The sequence below is a fragment of the Coregonus clupeaformis genome, chromosome 26 (assembly GCF_020615455.1).
Source record: "Coregonus clupeaformis isolate EN_2021a chromosome 26, ASM2061545v1, whole genome shotgun sequence".
NCBI classification, from domain to species: Eukaryota; Metazoa; Chordata; class Actinopteri; order Salmoniformes; family Salmonidae; genus Coregonus; species Coregonus clupeaformis.
In genome coordinates, this window is record NC_059217.1 from 8,767,023 (window position 1) to 8,794,807 (window position 27,785).

Genomic DNA, 27,785 nt, shown 5'->3' on the forward strand with positions numbered 1-27,785 from the left:
TTAAATAGCTCATTTGCGAGCGGAAGAATGCTGTTGATAATTGCTGAGGAAAGCGTGAGGCTGCAGACCCTACAGGCAATTACACACAGATCCTTACTAAAAACACAGGGACAGAAAATAAATAGAGAGAGGGGGGAGACGGAAAGAGAGCGACAGAGGAAGGAAAGGGAGAGGAAGGAAAGCGATAGAAGGGTAGAGAACGAGTAACATGGACAAAGAGAAACCGAGGGAAGATGAGAAACCGAGGGAAGATGAGAAACCGAGGCTGGCCAGAGCTGGACGAAGATTCTTAATGAGTCTCTCTCTCTCCAGCTGAACTTCCACCAACCTCCTTTTGAGGAATCTCAGAGCCTTTAATGGTGGCAGTAAAGTTACTTTAAAGTTGTCCTTCTCTAATGAAGGCCTTTGAGCTAAATGAGAGCAGCTCACTGTGACGTGATATTTAAAGGCATGATGTAAATGCTCATCAGTACTGGGTGACACGTAGAACATCACTTCAATATGCTCACAGGCAGGCACAGAGGAAACTAGGCCAGAGTGGGGAGCCCATCACCTCACAACAGTAAATAAGACTAACAAGGTCAGGAGTACCAGACAGGTTTATGGCTGTTTCCGTGGGTTCAAAGTCAAACACACATGTGAGCCTCTTTACAATAATGACAAGAAAACACACACACACACTATTTCCATAACATTCAAGAACATGAGTGATCTACAATCTACAAACACCATGTTTTAAAACCAGTAAACTGGTCAACTGGGGCTGATGATGTGGAGACTGACATGTTATAATAACGCATGGCCGGAAACGATGGATATCACATCACCATAACAGCTACAGTAAGGAATGGCGCCAGAGAAGATGGCTGCCGTTTTACAGCCCTCTAACCAATTGTACTATTATGCATGTTTTTCCATGTTATTTGTAATTTATTTTGTACATAATGTTTCTGCCATCATCTCTTATAACCAAAAAGAGCTTCTGGATATCAGGACAGCGATTTTTTCTTCAACGAGGCGGCCGCGAAGGATATCCTACAGACATCCGACAAGGCCCAAATCCCTGTCATTCGCATGAGAAAGAGACGGAGATATCGTGGACGTAGGTCGGGGTGCCTTGTAAGGATCCGACGGCGAGCGAGTAAACTGACTCTCCCATCAATCCTATTAGCCAATCTTCAATCATTTGAGAATAAATTGGATGACCTCAGATTACGGTTATCCTACCAACAGGACATTAAAAACTGTAATATCTTATGTTTCACCGAGTCGTGGCTGAACGACGACATGGACAACATACAGCTAGCGAGCTATACGCTACATTGGTAGGATAGAACGGCTGACTCCGGTAAGACAAGGGGTGGCGGTCTGTGTATATTTGTAAACAACAGCTGGTGCACAAAATAAATACTAAGGAAGTCTCGAGGTTTTACTCGCCTGAGGTAGAGTATCTTATGATAAGCTGTAGACCACACTATTTACCAAGAGAGTTTTCATCTATATTTTTCATAGCTGTCTATTTACCACCACAAACCAATGCTGGCATTAAGATTGCACTGAATGAGCTGTATAAGGCCATAAGTGAACAGGAAAACGCTCATCCAGAGGCAGCGCTCCTAGTGGCCGGGGACTTTAATGCAGGGAAACTTAAATCCGTTCTACCTAATTTCTACCAGCATGTTAAATGTGCAACCAGAGGAAAAAAAACTCTAGACCACCTTTGCTCCACACGCAGAGATGCATACAAAGCTCTCCCTCGCCCTCCATTTGGCAAATCTGACCATAACTCTATCCTCCTGATTCCTGCTTATAAGCAAAAACTAAAGCAGGAAGCACCAGTGACTTGGTTAATAAACAGGTGGTCAGATGACGCAGATGCTAAGCTACAGGACTGTTTTGCTAGCACAGACTGGAACATGTTCCGGGATTCTTCAGATAGCACTGAGGAGTACACCACATCAGTCACTGGCTTCATCAATAAGTGCATCGATGATGTCGTCCCCACAGTGACCGTACGTACATACCCCAACCAGAAGCCATGGATTACAGGAAACATCCGCACTGAGCTAAAGGGTAGAGCTGCCGGACACTTATAAGAAATCCCGCTATGCCCTCTGACGAACCATCAAACAGGCAAAGAGTCAATACAGGACTAAGATTGAATCGTACTACACCTGATTCTGCCTCCTCAACCCTCCTCTCCTCCCTTTCTGCATCCTTTGACTCCCTGTGTCCCCTATCCTCCCCTATCCTCCCGGCCGGCTCGGTCCTCCCCTCCAGCTCCGTGGCTTGACGACTCATTGCGAGCTCACAGAACAGAGCTCCGGGCAGCTGAGCGGAAATGGAAGAAAACTAAACTCCCTGCCGACCTGGCATCTTTTCACTCCCTCCTCTCTACATTTTCTTCATCTGTTTCAGCTGCTAAGGCCACTTTCTACCACTCTAAATTCCAAGCATCTGCCTCTAACCCTAGGAAGCTCTTTGCCACATTCTCCTCACTGCTGAATCCTCCCCCCCCCCACCCCCCTCCCTCTCTGTGGATGACTTCGTCAACCACTTTGAAAAAGAAGGTTGACGACATCCGATCCTCGTTTGTTAAGTCTAATGACACTGCTGGTCCTGCTCACACTGCCCTACCCTATGCTTTGACTTCTTTCTCCCCTCTCTCTCCAGATAAAATCTTGCGACTAGTGACTGCAGGCCGCCCAACAACCTGCCCGCTTGACCCCATCCCCTCCTCTCTTCTCCAGACCATCTCCGGTGACCTTCTCCCCTACCTCACCTCGCTGATCAACTCATCCTTGACCGCTGGCTATGTCCCTTCCGTCTTCAAGAGAGCGAGAGTTGCACCCCTTCTCAAAAAACCAACACTCGATCCCACTGATGTCAACAACTACAGACCAGTATCCCTTCTTTCTTTTCTCTCCAAAACTATTGAGCGTGCCGTCTTTAGCCAACTCTCTTGCTATCTCTCTCAGAATGACCTTCTTGATCCAAACCAGTCAGGTTTCAGGACTGGTCATTCAACTGAGACTGCTCTTCTCTGTGTCACGGAGGCTCTCCGCACTGCTAAAGCTAACTCTCTCTCCTCTGCTCTTGTCCTTCTAGACCTGTCTGCTGCCTTTGATACTGTGAACCATCAGATCCTCCTCTCCACCCTCTCCGAGCTGGGCATCTCCGGCGCGGCTCACTCCTGGATTGCGTCCTACCTGACCGGTCGCTCCTACCAAGTGGCGTGGCGAGAAGCTGTCTCCGCACCACGTGCTCTCACCACTGGTGTCCCCCAGGGCTCAGTTCTAGGCCCTCTCCTTTTCTCCCTATACACCAAGTCACTTGGCTCTGTCATATCCTCACATGGCCTCTCCTATCATTGCTACGCTGACGATACACAACTAATCTTCTCCCTTTCCCCTTCTGATAACCAGGTGGCGAATCGCATCTCTGCATGTCTGGCAGACATATCAGTATGGATGACGGATCACCACCTCAAGCTGAACCCTGGCAAGACGGAGCTGCTCTTCCTCCCGGGAAGGACTGCCCGTTCCATGATCTCGCCATCACGGTTGACAACTCCGTTGTGTCCTCCTCCCAGAGTGCGAAGAGCCTTGGCGTGACCCTGGACAACACCCTGTCGTTCTCCGCTAACATCAAGGCGGTGACCCGATCCTGCAGGTTCATGCTCTACAACATTCGGAGAGTACGACCCTGCCTTACACAGGAAGCGGCACAGGTCCTAATCCAGGCACTTGTCATCTCCCGTCTGGATTACTGCAACTCGCTGTTGGCTGGGCTCCCTGCCCGTGCCATTAAACCCCTACAACTCATCCAGAATGCCGCAGCCCGTCTGGTGTTCAACCTTCCCAAGTTCTCTCACGTCACCCCCTCCTCCGCACACTCCACTGGCTTCCAGTTGAAGCTCGCATCCGTTACAAGACCATGGTGCTTGCCTATGGAGCAGTGAGGGGAACGGCACCTCCGTACCTTCAGGCTCTGATCAGTCCCTACACCCAAACGAGGGCATTGCGTTCATCCACCTCTGGCCTGCTGGCTCCCTTCCTCTGCGGAAGCATAGTTCCCGCTCAGCCCAGTCAAAACAGTTCGCTGCTCTGGCACCCCAATGGTGGAACAAGCTCCCCTCACGACGCCAGGACAGCGGAGTCACTCACCACCTTCCGGAGACATTTGAAACCCCACCTCTTTAAGGAATACCTGGGATAGGATAAAGTAATCCTTCTACCCCCCCCAAAAAAAAATAAAAAAAAATAAATAATGGAAAGTGGTTATCCCACTGGCTATAGGGTGAATGCACCAATTTGTAAGTCGCTCTGGATAAGAGCGTCTGCTAAATGACGTAAATGTGCCCTTGAGCAAGGCACTTAACCCTAATTGCTCCTGTAAGTCGCTCTGGATAAGAGCGTCTGCTAAATGACTAAAATGTAAATGTAATGTGGCAGGGCTTGAAAACTATTACAGACTACAAAGGGAAGCACAGACGCGAGCTGCCCAGTGACACAATACTTCCAGACGAGCTAAACCACTTCTATGCTCGCTTCGAGGCAAGCAACACTGAAGCATGCATGAGAGCACCAGCTGTTCCGGATGACTATGTGATCACGCTCTCCGTAGCCGATGTGAGTAAGACTTTTAAGCAGGTCCAGACGGATTACCAGGACATGTACTCCGAGCATGTGCTGACCAACTGGCAAGTGTCTTCACTGACATTTTCAACATGTCCCTGACTGAGTCTGTAATACCAACATGTTTCAAGCAGACCACCATAGTCCCCGTGCCCAAGGACACTAAGATAACCTGCCTAAATGACTACCGACCCGTAGCACTGAAGTCTGTAGCCATGAAGTGCTACCCAACAGATCCACAGATGACGCAATCTCTATTGCACTCCACACTGCCCTTTCCCACCTGGACAAGAGGAACACCTACGTGAGAATGCTATTCATTGACTACAGCTCAGCATTCAACACCATAGTGCCCTCAAAGCTCATCACTAAGCTAAGGATCCTGGGACTAAACAACTCCCTCTGCAACTGGATCCTGGACTTCCTGACGGGCCGCCCCCAGGTGGTAAGAGAAGGTAACAACACATCTGCCACACTGATCCTCAACACGGGGGCCCCTCAGGGGTGCGTGCTCAGTCCCCTCCTGTACTCCCTGTTCACCCATGATTGCATGGCCAGGCACGACTCCAACACATCATTAAGTTTGCCGACGACACAACAGTGGTAGGCCTGATCACCGACAACGATGAGACAGCCTATAGGGAGGAGGTCAGAGACCTGGCCGTGTGGTGCCAGGATAACAACCTCTCCCTCAACGTGACCAAAACAAAGGAGATGATTGTGGACTACAGGAAAAATAAGAGGACTGAGCACGCCCCCATTCTCATCGACGGGGCTGTAGTGGAACAGGTTGAGAGCTTCAAGTTCCTTGGTGTCCACATCACCAACGAACGATCATGGTCCAAACACACCAAGACAGTCCCCCTCAGGAGACTGGAAAGATTTGGCATGGGTCCTCAGATCCTCAAAAAAATTCTACAGCTGCACCATTGAGAGCATCCTGACTGGTTGCATCACCGCCTGGTATGGCAACTGCTTGGCCTCTGACCGCAAGGCACTACAGAGGGTAGTGCGTACGGCCCATTACATCACGGGGGCCAAGCTTCCTGCCATCCAGGACCTCTATACCAGGCGGTGTCAGAGGAAGGCCCTCAAAATTGTCAAAGACTCCAGCCATAGACTGTTCCGGCAAGCGGTACCGGAGTGCCAAGTCTAGGTCCAAAAGACTTCTCAACAGCTTATACCCCCAAGCCATAAGACTCCTGAACAGCTAATCATGGCTACCCGGACTATTTGCACTGCCCCCCCCACCCCCACCCCCCACCCCATCTTTTTACACTGCTGCTACTCTGTTAATTATTTATGCATAGTCACTTTCACTCTACCCACATGTACATATTACTTCAACTACCTCAACTAGCCGGTGTCCCCGCACATTGACTCTGCACCGGTACCCCCCTGTATATATAGCCTCCCTACTGTTATTTTATTTTACTTCTGCTCTTTTTTTCTCAACACTTTTTTGTTGTTGTTTTATTTTACCTTTTTATTAAAAATAAATACACTGTTGGTTAAGGGCTGTAAGTAAGCATTTCACTGTAATGTCTGCACCTGTTGTATTCGGCGCATGTGGCCAATAAAATTTGATTTGATTAAATGTACCTTCCTAATGACAGCCTTTTAATATATGCCAGCTGATCCCGTGAACCACAGGGGGCGAAGCCTTAATTGAAAGTCATGGGTCATTATGAGTCACTTCGTAGCGCTGCAGATTGAATTATATTAATACAATTACACATGCCAGAGAGGAAGAGAAGAGATGGGGAAATTAGATTGGAGAGGGGAGTCTGGAGTCTGGAGACTACACGTGGGCGAGAGAGAAAGACGGAGTGCGAGGAAGAAAATGAGGGAGAGGAAGCAATGGCAGCTGCACCATCATATCTTATATGCACACGCACACTAAACAAACCAACTAAACCAACAGCAAGGCATTGCAAACGGCAGCAGAATGGCTGAGCTAGACAACATCTGTGAGTTTCTCACTGCTTGGTACTAGGTGCACAGCTCTAGAACGTCTTTGATCAACTCCCTCACATGTCCATTATCTGTGTTTACCTCGGCTTAACCCTGAGAAAGTACACATAGCTGGTCACCCCAAAACACACACGCATGTACACACACACATGCACAAAACATACACACACACACAAACTTACATATACACAGCACACACACACATCCAGGAGTCAGGGGGTCTTTACTCAACATTTCTCATTGGAACATTCTCATTGCTTGTTGTTAGGAATCATCTGCAACTAAAGCAGGGAATAGAGGGTTGTGCATGTGGACAGCCCAATTAGTTTCCTCTAATAAGCTGCCAGAGTTGGAGTTCTTCCTCCAGATGATACAACACAGAACACATTGATTCCACAGAGAGACCAGACACAATCTGGTTTTTGTGTGTTGCACGAGACCAGCCGCCCACTTTCATTAGAGATAAGGAACGACACAAAAAACAATGATTTATTCACCTAGCCCCATGGCTAGCCTATCCCAGCCTAGCAGCGTTAGCATGATGGCTAACCCTCAGCGTCCCTCCCCATCAGAGATAATGGGGGTTTCTGAGGGAAAAGCTACCGCTAATTAGCGCGCGGCGGGGCTAGCCCTACAGTATGTGTGAAATCGTTGGCATGTTAGAGCTGGCTTCCTAAGCAAAGAGATGAGGGGGAAGGGATGGGGGGAACGGGGGAGTTAGAGAGGGAAGGAAAAGAGGGGAAGAGACTGCTTTCAGGAGAGATGACATGAAGTTGGGTTGTGTTTAGAGAAACGAGACAGATTCAAATTGTATTTGGCACATGCTTCGGAAACAACAGGTGTAGACTAACAGTGAAATGCTTACATACAAGTCCTTTTCCAATAATGCAGAGAGAAAGATAAAGAAGGGAGATATGATGAGGAGAGCGGGAGAGAGGGAGAGGAGGAAGGGGTGGGCACATGTCACATTAGACTGGATCAATTACAGCACTGTCAAACGATATCAGATCCCCCTGCACTCCCTTCTGCACATAGAAAACAACAACACACGTGAATGCACACATCACATTTACAAACAGAAGCAAACACACACACTCTCTCACACACATTCACAAACACATTTTCAAGCACACACACACACGCACATACGCTCCGACAGATGTGCACACACGCAGACTACACGCCACACACACACACACACACACAAAACAAGCCACAGTCCGTATGTAGTGTGGAGCAGAGCAGGCAGCCCCATTTGAATAAGCAGGGAGGGAGTCAACACTCCCTAAATTCACACACTATTGATTGTATTACTATGACAGCTGCAGAGCCATGTTTCCACACACCCAGTTACACGTACATGCACACACACGTATACCCAAAGACATAGGCGCACTCTCTCATACGCACCCACAAACACACACGCACAGGGAAATGAGTTGGCTGGTTACCGGTAAGGGTAAACCGACTGCAGGTTCATTTCCCTCCATGTGTGTATTAGTGTATGTGAGCTCAGCCCAGAAACATGAGCTCAGAGGCTGCTCGTTTCTCCTGCAATGCAGCAGCAGCAACGGCTAACAAGAGCAGCAGAAACTAAAACGAGCTACCCCTTGATACACAGCAAACCTGAAACACACACATACAGGTGATCCCTCGCGCACACAGGGACGTGGAAGAGTCACACACTCCACAGCCTGACACATACATCTCTCGCCTGCGCTGCACCGAGCATCGCATCCCTGCGTACCCCCGCAGAGAGAGGGAGAGGAGGGGGTGAAGATAAAGGAAGGAGAGAGGGAAGGAAGGAAAGAGGGGTACTGAGAGCGCAAATAGAGCGGAGCTAAGAGAGAGAGAAATCGACAGGACGTCAAAAGGAGAGAGGGAGAAAATAGACAGAAACAGAGATAAAAGGAGGTGAGTCACAGAGAATGATAGAGAATAAAAAAAGAGGAAGGTGAGTCAGAGAGAATCACTGAGAGAGAGGGGATTCCTCTCACCTGCTGTGCAGCCAGCTCCTCTCCTCTATTCCTCTCTTCCTCTACTCCTTTCCTCTCTGCCGTCTGTACACACTACTGCTGCCTTCCCTCCCTCCCTCCCTCTCAACTTCAACCCAACACCCAAAAAAAGAAGGGAGGAAAAGAAAGGTGTTGGTTGGGGCTGAGAGGAGAGGAGAGGAGAGGATATAGTTAGGCAGCTGCTCCGTGTACTGGCTCTAGGATTGATCACCCTCTGCCTGCCTACAGCAATGAGCTGGGCCAGAAAAATAAGAGCAGGAAAGAATAATACCCAGGAACACACAAGCCAAACAACACCGCTACAGTGAATGTGTTTGCTGTTCTGCTATAAAGGAATCTCTCTCTCTCTCTCTCTCTCTCTCTCTCTCTCTCTCTCTCTCTCCTCGCTCCCTCTCTCTCTCTCTCCTCGCTCCCTCTCTCTCCTCGCTCCCTCTCTCTCTCTCTCTCTCTCTCTCTCTTACCGTCTCCCCATCATCTCTCTGTCCGGTCTTGAGAAATATGGCTGCCCCACCACTCACCGGTCTAATCATTACTGTAGGGCCAGGAGTAAATGTTTAACTACCATGTGTTAAACACAGCTCTATCACTCACACAGACACACTAGGTTTGGGCCATATTTGGGAAGACCTCTTCTACGATACGCTACACCAAATATGTGATATCCGATAAAATCGTTTTGTGCCATTAATGACAATTTTTGGGGGGATTATTTAAAATATTATTGTCACATTCTCTTTAAATAATTTTCGTGTGGCGACAAAATAAGGCTTAGTTAATTCATTTAGACTTCATTTTCAACATATTGATAGAGTCTAACTGATAAAACTGGACAGTTTTGATTTGTGAAGTTTACATAGAATATAGTATTTTACTTCAAGATATATCGTCTATGTCAAATATCACAATATTCAATTTAATCCTAACACACACGCACACACACAAAGACACGCTACCATTTCAACAAGGCTGTATTAACAGGCCTTATCTCCCCCCTGCATAAATTCTTCAGGCGGGATGTGAGCAGACCCTAAAGACAATTACCAAGCCACTTTATTACAAAGGGCGTTGTGCACAGAGAGGGACACACACACTCATGTGCGCAAACAGGCACACACTCAAGTACACACACCCACGTGTGCATACACTCAATAATGCACACACAGGGTTTTTGCAGTCATTAAACTAGCATTAGCAGGGGAAATCAGGTGATTTATGATATAATTAAAATGCTGTAAACAAGTGATAGACATGGAACATGTCAATATCAACACACTTTCATGTTTCCACAGCACATTTTCTGAGCTGTTTACTGTACTCTCTGCGAAAAAATCCTGTGGTTGGATTGGACAGTTTTTCATTCTATTATTCTAATTCTTAATTGCAGTAAACCTTTAAGCCTATAAGCAAATCCATTTGGACAGAGCCATTTCCCTGCTCCCATTTTGATTTAGAGATCTGGCCATGGTTTGTCTGATCACAGAAGTGAGAACCATATATCAGCTCTGTGTGTGTCAGGCCTGGCCAAGGCTGTATTTCACAATTAAACTTTGGTGTACAAACTTACTTCAGGATTACTTGTAAACAGCCCACCCCCCTTCGTTTCCACTCCCACCTCCTCGCTCTACTCCCGCCATTCTCTCCGAGGGTTTGTTTTCCTATTCTAATCATCACCCAACCACACCCTACATAACACTACTGCCGACTCACACCCACACACAAATCTCCTTCTCAGATGAGTACACACACAAGCCACCCTATAAACTACTGTCTGGTCTGCCTGCCACTGGTCCCAGTTCAGCTTCTGTAGACCCTGGATTGGACTGTGTACACACACACACGCATGCACACACACACAAACACAGACAAACGCAAAAACACATGCACGCACACACGAACGCACACACGTGCACATAGGCACACACACATGCAAGTACACACACACACACAATTTCCACACACACCTACCAGTAGAACTGTAAATCATTGGCAGTTTTCTTCCTCTTAGTTTCTCCTCTGTAACGGGAATCGAGAGCAGTCCCCCCGTGCCCAGCAAACAGACAGACAGACTGGTTCACGTCCTACTGGGCACAGACGTCAGTTCAACGTCTAGTTTTGATTTACATTTGGTTGAGTTGTCAACTAACATAAATAAAAAATACATTAAAAAAATAAGGGATTTAGGTAAAAATGTGTGTGAAAAAAATAGGAAGTTCCCTTACGTTGATGACAGTTTTCCACGTTGATTCAACGTCATCACATTGAATTATTTTTTTGAAATGAGGTGGAAACAACGTTGATTCAACCAGTTTTTGCCCAGTGGGATCTCTGGAGCACACACACACACCAATACAGACACGTGTAAAACACCCTCCCACACACACACACACACACACACGTTAACAAGTTTCTCTCTTTCTGTCTCACAGGCTCACCAGATACACTTTCAGAGCCACCAGACTCCTCATACATACATACACACACACACACACACACACACACACACACACACACACACACACACACACACACACACACACACACACACACACACACACACACACACACACACACACACACACACACACACTGTACCAGCCAGGTCACCCGTGGTATAAGTCAGTATTTGACGTCCTTCCATGTCTGAGGACGTCGGGAGATGACGTGAAAACCGGCCACTAGGGGCAACAGTGAGCGTTGTTGTGGGCATTGTGCACGGGGATGGCGGATGGGCTTAAGCATCTGCCTCTGATTTCAAAGGTTGCAAGTTCGACTATTTTAATTTTAATCCCAAACCTTAACTCTTACTTTAACCATTCGGAGTTAATGCCTAACCTTAAGATTTTAGAGTTAATGCCTAAACTTAACCTTGAACACTTCGAAATTTGACATTTGCAACAACTTTGAAATTTGACGCTTGAGAAACATAGATGAACATCTAATTTTTACCTGAGACTGTGAGAGCTAGTTCTACTGTACACACACACACACACACACACACACACACACACACACACACACACACACACAAAGGATCTGTTTCCTTTGGGGAGAACATGGGGGTGCAATTTATCAGTGAATTGTTCCGAAAATGGGTCACACAGACATAGATGCAGCAAGCAGAACCATTAAAAATGCTCTGGGAGTTTATGCTGGAAATGGTTGTCGGTACAGAGATGTGAACGTATGGCCCGTATCTGTTCATGCAGTAAGACATCATGTCTGCTTTCAAACATGCACATATGTTGCATATATTGTAGCCATGTATGGACACAGTATAGGGTTATGCCATCTTTAGACTTTCACCCACTGGGAAAAACAGAGTATTCATTATCTACAGACAGTATGAACATGTACAAGGACTGTATGGACTCTATACATACGCATTCCTTACTGACTGTACCTAAACCCAATGCTGCACTGTGTAGCCTACAATACTGAAACCTTAAACCCTACTCTATGTAGCCCACAATACATACAGAAGCCTTCAAAAATGCATTGGAACCAAGAAAACATTGGAGCCATTGTGTATAAAAAGCCCTACGTATGACAATAAGCACTTAGCATAAACAGCCTTATAAAAAGGCTGAAATAACATGTAGCAGTGTGGGATGCTGCCAGGTCTGGAAACACACCATTGTGTTTCAAAGTATCTAAAAAGATTTTCACTTACAGCCCATTAACACACACAGTACAGTTCAGTACAGCTCAGCAGCACAAGCTCAATGCACACTGCGCTAGACCTGCGTTCAAATACTATTTAAAATCATGTCAAATACTTTAGCTGTGCTTTATTGAGTTTTCTTGTACACAACGGAACCAATAGAAAAGTCCCAACAATGCAAACCCACCCACCTGGCACTCCAGGCAGGCTAAAGCAAACGCTCCAAGTATTTGAAATCAAAGTCTCCACCACACTTACTCTAACAATGTGGGTATGCTTCACTGGTCCAGCATGCCCAACGTATTGTAAACCATTCACTCTTGTGAGCCAAAGAACATCTCATCACCATATATAGGCAACCCAGCGCATGATTTTATCAGTTTCAGCTAGAGCGTATGGAATGCTTGTTGTCTCTTTTTTCATTCTCATGTTTTCTTTCTTTACCCCATTCCTGTCAGATGCATGTGTTGGACAGTGAGGGAAAAAAGTATTTGATCCCCTGCTGATTTTGTATGTTTGCCCACTGACAAAGAAATGATAAGTATATAATTTTAATGGTAGGTTTATTTGAACAGTGAGAGACAGAATAACAACGAAAAAATCCAGAAAAACACGTCAAAAATGTTATGAATTGATTTGCATTTTAATGAGTGAAATAAGTATTTGACCCCTCTGCAAAACATGACTTAGTACTTGGTGGCAAAACCCTTGTTGACAATCACAGAGGTCAGACGTTTCTTGTAGTTGGCCACCAGGGTTGCAAACATCTCAGGAGGGATTTTGTCCCACTCCTCTTTGCAGATCTTCTCCAAGTCATTACGGTTTCGAGCCTGACGTTTGGCAACTCGAACCTTCAGCTCCCTCCACAGATTTTCTATGGGATTAAGGTCTGGAGACTGGCTAGGCCACTTCAGGACCTTAATGTGCTTCTTCTTGAGCCACTCCTTTGTTGCCTTGGCCGTGTGTTTTGGGTCATTGTCATGCTGGATTACCCATCCACGACCCATTTTCAATGCCCTGGCTGAGGGAAGGAGGTTCTCACCCAAGATTTGACGGTACATGGCCCCGTCCATCGTCCCTTTGATGCGGTGAAGTTGTCCTGTCCCCTTAGCAGAAAAACACCCCCAAAGCATAATGTTTCCACCTCCATGTTTGACGGTGGGGATGGTGTTCTTGGGGTCATAGGCAGCATTCCTCCTCCTCCAAAACACGGCGAGTTGAGTTGATGCCAAAGAGCTCCATTTTGGTCTCATCTGACCACAACACTTTCACCCAGTTCTCCTCTGAATCATTCAGATGTTCATTGGCAAACTTCAGACCGGCATGTATACAGTGGGGAAAAAAAATATGAGAGAGGCCTGTAATTTTCATCATAGGTACACGGCAAATATGACAGACAAAATGAGGAAAAAAAATCCAGAAAATCACATTGTAGGATTTTTTATGAATTTATTTGCAAAATATGGTGGAAAATAAGTATTTGGTCAATAACAAAAGTTTCTCAATACTTTGTTATATACCCTTTGTTGGCAATGACACAGGTCAAACTTTTTCTGTAAGTCTTCACAAGGTTTTCACACACTGTTGCTGGTATTTTGGCCCATTCCTCCATGCAGATCTCCTCTAGAGCAGTGATGTTTTGGGGCTGTCGCTGGGCAACACGGACTTTCAACTCCCTCCAAAGATTTTCTATGGGGTTGAGATCTGGGGACTGGCTAGGCCACTCCAGGACCTTGAAATGCTTCTTACGAAGCCACTCTTCGTTGCCCGGGCGGTGTGTTTCGGATCATTGTCATGCTGAAAGACCCAGCCACGTTTCATCTTCAATGCCCTTGCTGATGGAAGGAGGTTTTCACTCAAAATCTCACGATACATGGCCCCATTCATTCTTTCCTTTACACGGATCAGTTGAGTGAAAACCTCCTTCCATCAGCAAGGGCATTGAAGATGAAACGTGGCTGGGTCTTTCAGCATGACAATGATCCGAAACACACCGCCCGGGCAACGAAGGAGTGGCTTCGTAAGAGTTGAGTTTTTGAGTTTTTACCAAAACGACGAGTTGAGTTTTTACCAAAAAGTTATATTTTGGTTTCATCTGACCATATGACATTCTCCCAATCCTCTTCTGGATCATCCAAATGCACTCTAGCAAACTTCAGACGGGCCTGGACATAAGCAGGGGGACACGTCTGGCACTGCAGGATTTGAGTCCCTGGCGGCGTAGTGTGTTACTGATGGTAGGCTTTGTTACTTTGGTCCCAGCTCTCTGAAGGTCATTCACTAGGACCCCCGTGTTGTTCTGGGATTTTTGCTCACCATTCTTGTGATCATTTTGACCCCACGGGGTGAGATCTTGCGTGGAGCCCCAGATCGAGGGAGATTATCAGTGGTCTTGTATGTCTTCCATTTCCTAATAATTGCTCCCACAGTTGATTTCTTCAAACCAAGCTGCTTACCTATTGCAGATTCAGTCTTCCCAGCCTGGTGCAGGTCTACAATTTTGTTTCTGGTGTCCTTTGACAGCTCTTTGGTCTTGGCCATAGTTTAGTTTTGAGTGTGACTGTTTGAGGTTGTGGACAGGTGTCTTTTATACTGATAACAAGTTCAAACAGGTGCCATTAATACAGGTAACGAGTGGAGGACAGAGGAGCCTCTTAAAGAAGAAGTTACAGGTCTGTGAGAGCCAGAAATCTTGCTTGTTTGTAGTTGACCAAATACTTATTTTCCACCATAATTTGCAAATAAATTCATAAAAAATCCTACAATGTGATTTTCTGGATATTTTTTTCTCAATTTGTCTGTCATAGTTGACGTGTACCTATGATGAAAATTACAGGCCTCTCTCATCTTTTTAAGTGGGAGAACTTGCACAATTGGTGGCTGACTAAATACTTTTTTCCCCCACTGTATGTGCTTTCTTAAGCAGGGGGACCTTGCGGGCGCTGCAGGATTTCAGAGCTTCACGGCGTAGTGTGTTACCAATTGTTTTTTTGGTGACTATGGTCCCAGCTACCTTGAGATCATTGACAAGATCCTCCCGTGTAGTTCTGGGCTGATTCCTTACCGTTCTCATGATCATTGCAACTCCACGAGGTGAGATCTTGCATGGAGCCCCAGGCCGAGGGAGATTGACAGTTCTTTTGTGTTTCTTCCATTTGCGAATAATCGCACCAACTGTTGTCACCTTCTCACCAAGCTGCTTGGCGATGGTCTTGTAGCCCATTCCAGCCTTGTGTAGGTCTACAATCTTGTCCCTGACATCCTTGGAGAGCTCTTTGGTCTTGGCCATGGTGGAGAGTTTGGAATCTGATTGATTGATTGCTTCTGTGGACAGGTGTCTTTTATACAGGTAACAAGCTGAGATTAGGAGCACTCCCTTTAAGAGTGTGCTCCTAATCTCAGCCTCACCTGTATAAAAGACACCTGGGAGCCAGAAATCTTTCTGATTGAGAGGGGGTCAAATACTTATTTCCCTCATTAAAAATGCAAATCAATGTATAACATTTCTGACATGCGTATTTCTGGATTTTTTTGTTGTTATTGTTTCTCTCACTGTTCAAATGAGCCTACCATTAAAATTATAGACTGATCATTTCTTTGTCAGTGGGCAAACATACAAAATCAGCAGGGGATCAAATACTTTTTTCCCTCACTGTACATGCACACACGCACACACTCTTTCTCTCCCTCTCTCACACACACACACCAGATATTGCTTGCAGATGCTCCTGGGGAGAATGTTTGGGTCTGAAACAATAAAAGGCTCTAGCTACTGATACTCACCACACTGCAAAAAGTGAAATATAAGCAAGCCTAAATATCTTATATTGAGTGATAACTCACTTAAAATATACATTACCAGTCAAACGTTTGGACACACCTACTCATTCAGGGGGTTTATCTATATTTGTTCTATTTTTTACATTGTAGAATGATAGTGAAGACATCAAAACTATGAAATAACACTTACGGAATCATGTAGTAAACAAAAAAGTGTTAAACAAATCAAAGTATATTTTATATTTCAGAATCTTCAAATAGCCACCCTTTGCCTTGATGACAGCTTTGCACACTCTTGGAATTCTCTCAACCAGCTTCACCTGGAATGCTTTTACAACAGTCTTGAAGGAGTTCCCACATATGCTGAGGACTTGCTGGCTGCTTTGCCTTCACTCTGCGGTCCGACTCATCCCAAACCATCTCAATTGGGTTGAGATCGGGGGATTGTGGAGGCCAGGTCATCTGATGCAGCACTCTATCACTCTCCTTCTTGGTAAAATAGCCCTTACACAGCCTGGAGGTGTGTTGGGTCATTGTCCTGTTGAAAACAAATGATAGTCCCACTAAGCCCAAACCAGATGGGATGGCGTATCGCTGTAGAATGCTGTGGTAGCCATGCTAGTTAAGTGTTCCTTGAATTCTAAATACACTGCTCAAAAAAATAAAGGGAACACTTAAACAACACATCCTACATCTGAATGAATGAAATAATCTTATTAAATACTTTTTTCTTTACATAGTTGAATGTGCTGACAACAAAATCACACAAAAATTATCAATGGAAATCAAATTTATCAACCCATGGAGGTCTGGATTTGGAGTCACCCTCAAAATTAAAGTGGAAAACCACACTACAGGCTGATCCAACTTTGATGTAATGTCCTTAAAACAAGTCAAAATGAAGCTCAGTAGTGTGTGTGGCCTCCACGTGCCTGTATGACCTCCCTAGAAATGCCTGGGCATGCTCCTGATGAGGTGGCGGATGTTCTCCTGAGGGATCTCCTCCCAGACCTGGACTAAAGCATCCGCCAACTCCTGGACAGTCTGTGGGGCAACGTGGCGTTGGTGGATGGAGTGAGACATGATGTCCCAGATGTGCTCAATTGGATTCAGGTCTGGGGAACGGGCGGTCCATAGCATCAATGCCTTCCTCTTGCAGGAACTGCTGACACACTCCAGCCACATGAGGTCTAGCATTGTCTTGCATTAGGAGGAACCCAGGGCCAACCGCACCAGCATATGGTCTCACAAGGGGTCTGAGGATCTCATCTCGGTACCTAATGGCAGTCAGGCTACCTCTAGCGAGCACATGGAGGGCTGTGCGGCCCCCCAAAGAAATGCCACCCCACACCATGACTAACCCACCGCCAAACCGGTCATGCTGGAGGATGTTGCAGGCAGCAGAATGTTCTCCACGGCGTCTCCAGACTCTGTCACGTCTGTCACATGTGCTCAGTGTGAACCTGCTTTCATCTGTGAAGAGCACAGGGCGCCAGTGGCGAATTTGCCAATCTTGGTGTTCTCTGGCAAATGCCAACGTCCTGCACGGTGTTGGGCTGTAAGCACAACCCCCATCTGTGGACGTCGGGCCCTCAAACCACCCTCATGGAGTCTGTTTCTGACCGTTGAGCAGACACATGCACATTTGTGGCCTGCTGGAGGTCATTTTGCAGGGCTCTGGCAGTGCTCCTCCTGCTCCTCCTTGCACAAAGGCGGAGGTAGCGGTCCTGCTGCTGGGTTGTTGCCCTCCTACGGCCTCCTCCACGTCTCCTGATGTACTGGCCTGTCTCCTGGTAGCGCCTCCATGCTCTGGACACTACGCTGACAGACACAGCAAACCTTCTTGCCACAGCTCGCATTGATGTGGCATCGTGGATGAGCTGCACTACCTGAGCCACTTGTGTGGGTTGTAGACTCCGTCTCATGCTACCACTAGAGTGAAAGCACCGCCAGCATTCAAAAGTGACCAAAACATCAGCCAGGAAGCATAGGAACTGAGAAGTGGTCTGTGGTCACCACCTGCAGAACCACTTCTTTATTGGGGGTGTCTTGCTAATTGCCTATAATTTCCACCTGTTGTCTATACCATTTGCACAACAGCATGTGAAATGTATTGTCAATCAGTGTTGCTTCCTAAGTGGACAGTTTGATTTCACAGAAGTGTGAGCAGTGTAAATCACAGACAGTGTCACCAGCAAAGCACCCCCACACCATAACACCTCTTCCTCCATGTTTTACGGTGGGAAATACACATGCGGAGATCATCCGTTCACCCACACCACTCACAAAGACAAGGCTGTTGGAACCAAAAATCTCAAATTGGAGGCCAGGACAAAGGACAAATTTCCACCGGTCTAATGTCCATTGCTCGTGTTTCTTGGCCCAAGCAGGTCTCTTTTATTATTGGTGTCCTTTAGTAGTGGTTTCTTTGCAGCATTTTCGACCGTGAAGGCCTGATTCACACAGTCCCCTCTGAACAGTTAATATTGAGATGTGTCTGTTACTTGAACTCTGTGAAACATTTATTTGCGTTGCAATTTCTGAGGCTGGTAACTCTAATGAAATTGTTCTCTGCAGCAAAGGTAACTCTGGGTGGTCCTCATGAGAGCCAGTTTTATCATTGCGCTTGATGGTTTTCAAATCAAATCACATTTTATTTGCCACATGCAACTGGTGTAGACCTTACAGTGAAATGCTTACTTACAAGCCCTTATCCAACAATGCAGTTTTAAGAAAAATATGTGTTAAGTAAAAAATAGATAAGTAAAAAATAAAAATAACAAATAATTAAAGAGCAGCAGTAAAATAAAATAATAGTAGGGAGGCTATATACAGGGGGTACCAGTACATAGTCAATGTGCGGGGGCACCGGTTAGTCGAAGTAATTGAGATGATATATAAATGTGAGCAGAGTGAAAGTGACTATGCATAGATAATAAAAGAGTAGCAGCAGAGTAAAAGAGGGGGGTGCGGGTGCGGTGCGGTGGGGGGACAATGCAAATAGTCCGGGTAGCCATGATTAGCTTTTCAGGAGTCTTATGGCTTTGGGGTAGAAACTGTTGAGAAGCCTTTTGGACCTAGACTTGGCGCTCCGGTACCGCTTGCCGTGTGGTAGTAGAGAGAACAGTCTATGACTAGGGTGGCTGGAGTCTTTGACAATTTCTAGGGCCTTCCTCTGACACCACCTGGTAAGAGGTCCTGGATGGCATGAAGCTTGGTCCCAGTGATGTACTGGGCAGTATGCACTACCGTCTGTAGTGCCTTGCGGTCGGAGGCCAAGCAGTTGCCATACCAGGTGGTGAAGCAACCAGTCAGGATGCTCTCGATGGTGCAGCTCTATAACATTTTGAGGTTCTGAGGACCTGGGGGCGGCCCATCAGGAAGTGCAGGATCCAGTTGCAGAGGGAGGTGTTTAGTCCCAGGGTCCTTAGCTTAGTGATGAGCTTTGAGGGCACTATGGTGTTGAACGCTGAGCTGTAGTCAATGAATAGCATTCTCACGTAGGTGTTTCTCTTGTCCAGGTGGGAAAGGGCAGTGTGGAGTGCAATAGAGGTTGCATCATCTGTGGATCTGTTGGGGCGGTATGCAAATTGGTGTGGGTCTAGGGTTTCTGGGATAATGGTGTTGATGTGAGCCATGACCAGCCTTTCAAAGCACTTCGTGGCTACAGACGTGAGTGCTATGGGTCTGTAGTCATTTAGCCAGGTTCTTAGTGTTATTGGGCACAGGGACTATGGTGGTCTGCTTGAAACATATCGGTATTACAGTCAGGGACATGTTGAAAATGTCAGTGAAGACACTTGCCAGTTGGTCAGCGCATGCTCGGAGTACACGTCCTGGTAATCCATCTTACCCTGCGGCCTTGTGAATATTGACCTGCTTAACTCACATCGGCTACAGAGAGCGTGATCACATAGTCATCTGGAACAGCTGATGCTCTCATGCATGATTCAGTGTTGCTTGCCTAGAAGCGAGCATAAAAGTGATTTAGCTTGTCTGGTAGGCTCGTGTCACTGGGCAGCTCGCGGCTGTGCTTCCCTTTGTAGTCTGTAATAGTTTGCAAGCCCTGCCACATCCAACGAGTGTCGGAGCCGGTGTAGTATGATTCAATCTTAGTCCTGTATTGACTCTTTGCCTGTTTGATGGTTCATTGGAGGGCATAGCAGGATTTCTTATAAGCATCCGGGTTAGAGTCCGGCTCCTTGAAAGCGGCAGCTCTACCCTTTAGCTCAGTGCTGATATTGCCTGTAATCCATGGCTTCTGGTTGGGGTATGTACGTACTGTCACTGTGGGGACGACGTCATTGATGCACTTATTGATGAAGCCAGTGACTGATGTGGTGTCCCGGAACATATTCCAGTCTGTGCTAGCAAAACAGTCTTGTAGCTTAGCATCTGTGTCATCTGACCACTTCCTTATGAACCGAGTCACTGGTGCTTCCTGCTTTAGTTTTGCTTATAAGCGGGAATCAGGAAGATATAATTATGGTCAGATTTGCCAAATGGAGGGCGAGGGAGAGCTTTGTACGCGTCTCTCTCTTTTTTTCACCTTTATTTAACCAGGTAAGCCAGTTGAGAACAAGTTCTCATTTACAACTGCGACCGGGCCAAGATAAAGCAAAGCAGTGCGATAAAAACAACAACAACACAGAGTTACATATGGGATAAACACAACGTACAGTCAATAACACAATAGAAAATCTATATACAGTGTGAGCAAATGTAGTAAGTTATGGAGGTAAGGCAATAAATAGGCCATAGTGCAAAATAATTACAATTTAGTATTAACACTAGAATGATAGATGTGCAGAAGATGATGTGCAAATAGAGATACTGGGGTGCAAATGAGCAAAATAAATAACAATATGGGGATGAGGTAGTTGGGTGGGCTAATTACAGATGGGCTCTGTACAGGTGCAGTGATCTGTAAGCTGCTCTGACAACTGATGCTTAAAGTTAGTGAGGGAGAAAAGAGTCTCCAGCTTCAGAGATTTTAGCAGTTCGTTCCAGTCATTGGCAGCAGAGAACTGGAAGGAATGGCGGCGTTGGCTTTGGGGATGACCAGTGATATATACCTGGTGTTGCTATGGTGACCAATGAGCTAAGATAAGGCGGGGATTTGCCTAGCAGTGATTTATAGATGACTAAAATTTTAAAAAATGTAATATACTCCAGGTCATTTAGCAGACGCTCTTATCCAGAGCGACTTACATGAGCAATTAGGGTTAAGTGCCTTGCTTGAGGGCACAGACAGATTTTTCACCTAGTCGGCTTGGGGATTAGAACCAGCGACCTTTCAGTTATTGGCACCATGCTCTTACCCAATAAGCTACCTGCCGCTACCTGAGAGCCAGCCAACGAGAGTGTACAGGTCACAATGGTGGGTAGTACAGTGGGGAGAACAAGTATTTGATACACTGCCGATTTTGCAGGTTTTCCTACTTACAAAGCATGTAGAGGTCTGTAATTTTTATCATAGGTACACTTCAACTGTGAGAGACGGAATCTAAAACAAAAATCCAGAAAATCACATTGAATGATTTTTAAGTAATTAATTTGCATTTTATTGCATGACATAAGTATTTGATACATCAGAAAAGCAGAACTTAATATTTGGTACAGAAACCTTTGTTTGCAATTACAGAGATCATACGTTTCCTGTAGGTCTTGACCAGGTTTGCACACACACTGCAGCAGGGATTTTGGCCCACTCCTCCATACAGACCTTCTACAGATCCTTCAGGGTTTCGGGGCTGTCGCTGGGCAATACGGACTTTCAGCTCCCTCCAAAGATTTTCTATTGGGTTCAGGTCTGGAGACTGGCTAGGCCACTCCAGGACCTTGAGATGCTTCTTACGGAGCCACTCCTTAGTTGCCCTGGCTGTGTGTTTCGGGTCGTTGTCATGCTGGAAGACCCAGCCACGACCCATCTTCAATGCTCTTACTGAGGGAAGGTGGTTGTTGGCCAAGATCTCGCGATACATGGCCCCATCCATCCTCCCTCAATACGATGCAGTCGTCCTGTCCCCTTTGCAGAAAAGCATCCCCAAAGAATGATGTTTCCACCTCCATGCTTCACGGTTGGGATGGTGTTCTTGGGGTTGTACTCATCCTTCTTCTTCCTCCAAACACAGCGAGTGGAGTTAAGACCAAAAAGCTCTATTTTTGTCTCATCAGACCACATGACCTTCTCCCATTCCTCCTCTGGATCATCCAGATGGTCATTGGCAAACTTCAGACGAGCCTGGACATGCGCTGGCTTGAGCAGGGGGACCTTGCGTGCACTGCAGGATTTTAATCCATGACGGCGTAGTGTGTTACTAATGGTTTTCTTTGAGACTGTGGTCCCAGCTCTCTTCAGGTCATTGACCAGGTCCTGCCGTGTAGTTCTGGGCTGATCCCTCACCATCCTCATGATCATTGATGCCCCACGAGGTGAGATCTTGCATGGAGCCCCAGACCGAGGGTCATTGACCATCATCTTGAACTTCTTCCATTTTCTAATAATTGCGCCATCAGTTGTTGCCTTCTCACCAGGCTGCTTGCCTATTGTCCTGTAGCCCATCCCAGCCTTGTGCAGGTCTACAATTGTATCCCTGATGTCCTTACACAGCTCTCTGGTCTTGGCCATTGTGGAGAGGTTGGAGTCTGTTTGATTGAGTGTGTGGACAGGTGTCTTTTATACAGGTAACGAGTGGAGAACAGGAGGGCTTCTTAAAGAAAAACTAACAGGTCTGTGAGAGACGGAATTCTTACTGGTTGGTAGGTGATCAAATACTTATGTCATGCAATAAAATGCAAATTAATTACTTTAAAATTATACAATGTGATTTTCTGGATTTTTGTTTTCGATTCCGTCTCTCACAGTTGAAGTGTACCTATGATAAGAATTACAGACCTCTACATGCTGTGTAAGTAGGAAAACCTGCAAAATCGGCAGTGTATCAAATACTTGTTCTCCCCACTCTATATGGGGCTTTGGTGACAAAACGGATGGCACTGTGATAGACTACATCCTATTTGCTGAGTAGAGTGTTGGAGGCTATTTTGTAAATGACATCGCCGAAGTCAAGGATCGGTAGGATAGTCAGTTTTACGAGGGCATGTTTGGCAGCATGAGTGAAGGAGGCTTTGTTGCGAAATAGGAAGCCGATTCTAGATTTAACTTTGGATTGGAGATGCTCAATGTGAGTCTGGAAGGAGAGTTTACGGTCTAACCAGACACCTAGGTATTTATAGTTGTCCACATATTCTAAGTCAGACCCGCCGAGAGTAGTGATTCTAGTCGGGCGGGCTGGTGCAAGCAGCGTTCGATTGAAGAGCATGCATTTAGTTTTACTAGCGTTTAAGAGCAGTTGGAGGCTACAGAAGGAGTGCTGTATGGCATTGAAGCTCGTTTGGAGGTTTGTGCGTAGAGGTGGATCTGAGAGTCACCAGCAGCAAGAGCGACATCATTGATATACACAGAGAATAGAGTCGGCCCGAGAATTGAACCCTGTGGCACCCCCATAAAGACTGCCAGAGGTCCAGACAACAGGCCCTCCGATTTGACACATTGAACTCTATCTGAGAAGTAGTTGGTGAACCAGGCGAGGCAGTCATTTGAGAAACCAAGGCTATTTAGTCTGCCAATAAGAATGCGTTGATTGACGGAGTCGAAAGCCTTGGCCGGGTCGATGAAGACGGCTGCACAGTACTGTCTTTTATCGATCGCGGTCATAATATCGTCACTGTGGGGACACTGTGTTGGAGTAAAGGTGGTCTAGAGTTTTTTCCCTCTGGTTGCACATTTAACAGGCTGGTAGAAATTAGGTCGAACGGATTTAAGTTTCCCTGCATTGAAGTCCCCGGCCACTAGGAGCGCTGCCTCTGGATGAGCATTTTCCTGTTTTCTTATGGCCTTATACAGCTCATTGAGTGCAATCTTAGTGCCAGCATCGGTTTGTGGTGGTAAATAGACAGCTACGAAAAATATAGAAGAAAACTCACTTGGTAAATAGTGTGGTCTACAGCTTATCATGAGATACCTCAGGCGAGCAAAACCTAGAAACTTCCTTAGTATTAGATTTCGTGCACCAGCTGTTGTTTACAAATATACACAGACCGCCGCCCCTTGTCTTACCGGAGTCAGCTGTTCTATCCTGCCGATGTAGCGTATATCCCGCCAGCTGTATGATATCCATGTCGTCGTTTAGCCACGACTCTGTGAAACATAAGATATTACAGTTTTGAATGTCCCGTTGGTAGGATATCCTTGATCTTCGGTCATCCATTTTGTTTTCCAATGATTGTACGTTGGCTAATAGGACTGATGGAAGAGGCAGATTATTTGCTCGCCGTCGGATCCTTACAAGGCACCCTGACCTACATCCACGATATCTCCATATCTTTCTCATGCGAATGACAGGGATTTGGGTCTTGTCGGGTGTCTGTAGAATATCCTTCAAGTCCGACTCGTTGAAGAAAGAATTGTTGTCCAATACGAGGTGAGTAATCGCTGTCCCGATATCCAGAAGTTATTTTTGGTCATACGAGACGGTGGCAGAACCATTATGTACAGAATCAATTACAAATAACGTGAAGAAACACACATATTTGGCACAATTGGTTAGGGGGCTGTAAAACGGCAGCCATCTCCTCTATTTTTCCAAATAGGGCTATCTTCTGTATATCCCCCTACTTTGTCACAACACAACTGATTGGCTCAAACGCATTAAGAAGGAAAGCAATTCCACAAATTAACTTTTAAGAAGGCACACCTGTTCATTGAAATGTATTCCAGGTGACTACCTCATGAAGCTGGTTGAGAGAATGCCAAGAGTGTGCAAAGATGTCATCAAGGCAAAGGGTGGCTATTTGAAGAATCTAAATATAAAATATATTTTGATTGTTTAACACTTCTTTGGTTACTACATGATTCCATATGTGTTATTTCATAGTTTTGATGTCTTCACTATTATTCTACAATGTAGAAAATTGTAAAAATAAAGAAAACCCCTGGAATGAGTAGGTGTGTCCAAACTTTTGACTGGTACTGTATATATATATATATATATATATATATATATATATATATATATACAGTGGGGGAAAAAAAAGTATTTAGTCAGCCACCAATTGTGCAAGTTCTTCCACTTAAAAAGATGAGAGAGGCCTGTAATATTCATCATAGGTACACGTCAACTATGACATACAAATTGAGAAAAAAATATCCAGAAAATCACATTGTAGGATTTTTAATGAATTTATTTGCAAATGATGGTGGAAAATAAGTATTTGGTCACCTACAAACAAGCAAGATTTCTGGCTCTCACAGACCTGTAACTTATTCTTTAAGAGGCTCCTTTGTCCTCCACTCGTTACCTGTATTAATGGCAAATGTTTGAACTTGTTATCAGTATAAAAGACACCTGTCCACAACCTCAAACAGTCACACTCCAAACACCACTATGGCCAAGACCAAAGAGCTGTCAAAGGACACCAGAAACAAAATTGTAGACCTGCACCAGGCTGGGAAGACTGAATATGCAATAGGTAAGCAGCTTGGTTTGAAGAAATCAACTGTGGGAGCAATTATTAGGAAATGGAAGACATACAAGACCACTGATAATCTCCCTCGATCAGGGGCTCCACGCAAGATCTCACCCCGTGGGGTCAAAATGATTACAAGAACGGTGAGCAAAAATCGCAGAACCACACAGGGGGACCTAGTGAATGACCTGCAGAGAGCTGGGACCAAAGTAACAAAGCCTACCATCAGTAACACACTACGCCGCCAGGAATCAAATCCTGCAGTGCCAGACGTGTCCCCCTGCTTAAGCCAGTACATGTCCACGCCCGTCTGAAGTTTGCTAGAGTGCATTTGGATGATCCAGAAGAGGATTGGGAGAATGTCATATGGTCAGATGAAACCAAAATATAACTTTTTGGTAAAAACTCAACTCGTCGTGTTTGGAGGACAAAGAATACTGAGTTGCATCCAAAGAACACCATACCTACTGTGAAGCATGGGGGTGGAAACATCATTCTTTGGGGCTGTTTTTCTGCAAAGGGACCAGGACTACTGATCCGTGTAAAGGAAAGAATGAATGGGGCCATGTATTGTGAGATTTTGAGTGAAAACCTCCTTCCATCAGCAAGGGCATTGAAGATGAAAGGTGGCTGGGTCTTTCAGCATGACAATGATCCCAAACACACCGCCCGGGCAACGAAGGAGTGGCTTCGTAAGAAGCATTTCAAGGTCCTGGAGTGGCCTAGCCAGTCTCCAGATCTCAACCCCATAGAAAATCTTTGGAGGGAGTTGAAAGTATGTGTTGCCCAGCAACAGCCCCAAAACATCACTGCTCTAGAGGAGATCTGCATGGAGGAATGGGCCCAAATACCAGCAACAGTGTGTGAAAACCTTACAGAAAATGTTTAACCTGTGTCATTGCCAACAAAGGGTATATAACAAAGTATTGAGAAACTTTTGTTATTGACCAAATACTTATTTTCCACCATAATTTGCAAATAAATTCATAAAAAATCCTACAATTTGATTTTCTGGAAAAAAAAATCTCATTTTGTCTGTCATAGTTGACGTGTACCTATGATGAAAATTACAGGCCTCTCATCTTTTTAAGTGGGAGAACTTGCACAATTGGTGGCTGACTAAATACTTTTTTCCCCCACTGTATATATATATATATATATATATATATATACATATATTTCTGCACCAAGCAATATTATCTAACGTCATTGGCAGATCATTTTGCTTATTTTAACCTAAAAAAGGCTTAATACAAGTAATTTATCCTATTTCAAAATATGTTTCAAGATATTTTACCTTAATATGACGATAAAGGTCAAATATCTTGAAAGATATCTTGAAAGAAGAGAAATAATGCGCTTTTTGGAGTGCATATACAGGCTTCATGTAAATATAGGATAAATGAACTAGAATAACAGTGTATACTCATCTAACACAACATGAACATAATCTCAATCATATGTACACTTACAAAATATTGCTGCATTGTTCTGAGCGGACAGAGTGAAGAGCCAGGGTGCTATTTAGACAGAGGAGACGTCAAAGACTGGTAGAGTATGATTTAAAATGTCCAGGACAAAACAAAGGCAACAATATTTATATTAACTGCTGCGGCAGACATGAGTGTTAAACACAGAACATGTTGGGCGCGGCAATCTGTATGTTTGTGTGTGTGTGTTTGTGTGTGTGCTCACGTGCGTGTGTGAGCGTGCGTGCTTGAGTGTGCTAGCTGAAATGCGTGTGTGTGTGTATAAAGAGGGCTGAAACAAAAGCAGCAGCAGCTATAGTGAGGTAGGACAGAGCAGAGTGGTGGGTGTGACTGTGATTGGGCCGAGTCGGGCGCTGCCTGGATAGACATCCTGAGAAAGAGCAGAGTGTGAGGTGCTGATAAGGCCAGAGGAGGGAAAGGACTGTTTACGTTGTAACGGACGCCTTTGAGTCGCACTGCTCCTAAGACACACAGGCTAATGGAAACACTGAACTAAAGAGAGAGAGAAAGGGAGAGGGGGGAGAGGGGGAAAGAGAGAGAGCGGTAGGGGGGTGGCTAGAGAGCGAGATACCCTTGTTGACCCATGACTGACAGGCATTAGAAGATGACACAAACTAGCCTTCTGTGACCTCCCAAATGGCTCTCTTGTCTGTCTACCCCCTTCCAGTACTACTGTTGTCTGTCTACCCCCTCCAGT

The 27,785-nt window shown here is 45.5% G+C and overlaps 1 protein-coding gene across 2 annotated transcripts in view; it reads right to left on the bottom strand.

Moving 5' to 3' along the window:
* LOC123481941 (KN motif and ankyrin repeat domain-containing protein 4-like) overlaps positions 1-27,785 on the bottom strand; it is a gene marked incomplete at its 3' end in the record, with an annotated part of 106,175 nt that overhangs the window by 13,466 nt on the left and 64,924 nt on the right. The window contains 1 exon segment of one of the 2 annotated variants that reach the window (XM_045207665.1): positions 27,071-27,239. 2 annotated transcript variants of the gene reach the window in all.